General features: G+C 35.7%; 1 non-coding gene across 1 annotated transcript; it reads left to right on the top strand.

The window, feature by feature from the left end:
• The first annotated feature begins 1,342 nt into the window (after positions 1 to 1,342).
• On the top strand, positions 1,343 to 1,449 carry LOC141843713 (small nucleolar RNA R71). The gene has a single exon (XR_012603051.1). It is a non-coding gene; the product is annotated as a small nucleolar RNA R71 (small nucleolar RNA).
• The last annotated feature ends 1,583 nt before the right edge of the window (positions 1,450 to 3,032 follow it).

Genomic DNA, 3,032 nt, shown 5'->3' with positions numbered 1-3,032 from the left:
GGGATAGATCCCATCTACATCACTCACATCCCTCCGCATAATTTGTTACATACCCAGTGATCGCCTTTATAGTTCACCCTGTTACAGGTGACGTTTGTCGATACCAAAGTACATAACTCCTTATGTAGGGAACCGTAGTGACTTCAGGTCTAAGGACTATTCATACCAATAGTCACATGAGAAAGTTTATGACACTCATATAACGATCCATGAAACTTTCTTATGGCGGGTCAATTCAGTATACATTCTCTAATGTATACTCATGTGTCAACTTGATATCCCATATCCATGACTTATGAGATCAAGTCATCCAGTTGACCTACATGCTAGTCTTAGGGCATTAAAATCATCCTTGAATATTAATATTTGACTAGGAATGATTAAGAGTAGTGTTCTCTACATCATCTCACTATCGATTCAAACAATTGATATGATGTAGATAAGAACTAGCTACCCAAGGACATCATTATACTTAGTTATTTGGCACAACAAATACAAAGTAAGTATAATAACCAAAAACCTTTGCCTTTATAAATAATAGAATATGATACAAAAGTCCTAGTCAATCATCACATAATTGCCTCTAGGGCTTCTACTAACAATCCCTGCCTTCAATAATTTGGTTATCTCTTTCAGTACCACCTCTGCCATATTTGGGTTTAGCCTTCTTTGATGATCAATAGAACATTTGTGATTATCTTCCAAGATGATTCTGTGCATACATAAAGAGGGACTAATTCCTTTCAAATCTTTAACTGAGTAACCTATTGCCTTTTTGTGTCTTCTCAATACTTCCAATAATTTTAGAGTAGAGGTATCATCTAAATTTGCATTTACAATTACAGGAAACGTTGAGTTCGCCCCAAGAAATTCATATCTTAGGTTAGAAGGAAGAGGTTTCAGTTCAACTGTGGGTGAAATTTCTTTTTGCTTTAGTTCTTCTGTGTCAACCTTCAGGAGTTGATAACATACTCTTTTATCCACTTGGTCTTTAAGTTCATGATCAAGCTCATCATCAGTTTCTATCGGATCTTTTATTCCTGACATTGCTATATCATCTAGGGAAATGATGTCTTCTGAAATAATATCACTGAGTGCTATTGAATCTTTTTCTTCTCTTTCCTTTTCGATATCAAAAGATTTTGTTTCAAAAACATCTTCTAAAAATTCCTTATTGTTATCAAGAGCCCATTCTTTGATATTCAGCACAACTTAATTTATTATTTCATATGCATCTGATTCACTTTGATTCAATAATGATCCACCAGCAGCTGAGTTTAGTGTGCTCTTATTTTCAAAGGAAAGTCCAACATAAAATGTGTGCAATATAAACCACCCTTCTATTCTGTGATGTGGACACTGTTGAAGCATGTTTCTATGTCTGTCCCAAGCATCACATAGAGACTCTCCTTCTATTTGCTAAAAATTTAAAATCTTATTTCTTAAAATCATGGCTCTTCTCAGTGGAAAAAACTTATTTATAAATTCTTGTTCTAATTGATCTCATGACTTGATGCTTCGGGGAGGAAGAAACTGCAACCAATCTTTAGTTGAGTTGCAGAGACTAAACGGAAACAACAATAACCAAATAAACTCAGCTTGAATTCCTTCATATCTCACGGTATTACAGTATCTGTAGAACTCTATGAGATGAGTATAAGGATTCTCAGTTTTAATTCCTTTAAATTGAAACTCTTGAATTTTTGCTATAAGGCTCGGATTAATCTCAAAACTCGAAGTAGAAATCTGTGGTAGTACAATGGGATCTAATGTCCTTCTTGATATTGGCAAGGAGTAACTCTTCAGCAGTTTATAATCCATCTTCACAGTTTCCTACATATAGAGTCAAAGAAAGATGTTTAGGTTTCTTATTATGGAATTCCATAAGAATAGTAAAAAAAAATAAAATGAATTTAAAAGAATTCACATTTGATATACAACTCTAAATGCAAGAGTCTAATGAAAAATAGCGCACGGTCCGCCGCAATGACGTCAAAAACTTGATAGGCTCTAATAAGAGTACGATTGTCGTCAAGTAATAGAAAGATATCGAACCATAGAGACCGTAAAATTTATCACTAGACTAGCACAAAAAGAGTTTGCAAATGTTTGGATTTTTGTGTTGGGGAGAGAGAGAAGGAGAATTGGAGTATCTAAACCTCGATCGAAAAGAAATCAACTAGATGACAAGTATGAAAAATGATCCTAGGATTTCGGATTCCTTAAGACTATGGTTGATAGTATCATGGGCGCTTTACCATTCCTCAATGTTTATATCAATGCAAGGATTCTAACCAAGCCACCCAAATAGACCTCGTCAGACTTCATTGGAATTAAATTATTATCCTTTAATGTTATGACTACTAGTCGGAGATGATACTTGATAGTCCGACTAATATTTACCTCCTATCACAAGGCACCCCGATCATACTATCTGATATTATATCCTCTGTCACCGAGTACCCCTATTAAGGATCTCTTCCTAGCGATCAATTACTGTTAGCTATCCCTCATAAGAGTTTGTTACAATTTAAGGATCTCCTCGAAAAGTCCGATTAAGATTTACCTCCTGTCACAAAGTGCCCCAGTCATACGATCCTAAGATTTCCTATAAACCATTATTCACTCCCATCCACATGAATTTAAGCCTTTATAATCATATCACCAAACACACAAGGCACAATCCATATAGCAAAGCACAAACATGTCATAGAAGATGACAAATAGCAAATCTATTAAATACAAATCATCCAATACATCTTAATTCCTCCTATATCCTAGAATATAAGAGATCCACTCCATGACGGAGGAAATACAATTCGAAGAAGAATAGAGTTCATCTTTGTTCCAAAATCCAAAAGAGAAAAGGAAAAAGACTTATCAATATGTGCGGATCTCCTTCGAATTGCAATCTCCTCATCGGTGGTGGATGGAAATGATGGAGTAGCCCCGGAAGAAAGGATGAGATGCTGAATTCCGCTCCAAAACGTGGCTGTGGTGTCCTCTGTTCACCTCTGACGGCCACCCCTGTA

Source organism: Curcuma longa, chromosome 12 (genome assembly GCF_044706935.1).
Source record: "Curcuma longa cultivar G26 ecotype Majalengka, Jawa Barat chromosome 12, ITB_CL_G26_1.1, whole genome shotgun sequence".
Lineage (NCBI taxonomy): Eukaryota > Viridiplantae > Streptophyta > Magnoliopsida > Zingiberales > Zingiberaceae > Curcuma > Curcuma longa.
The sequence above is the reverse complement of the archived record's forward strand: the minus strand, read 5'-3'. Positions and strand labels throughout refer to the sequence as shown.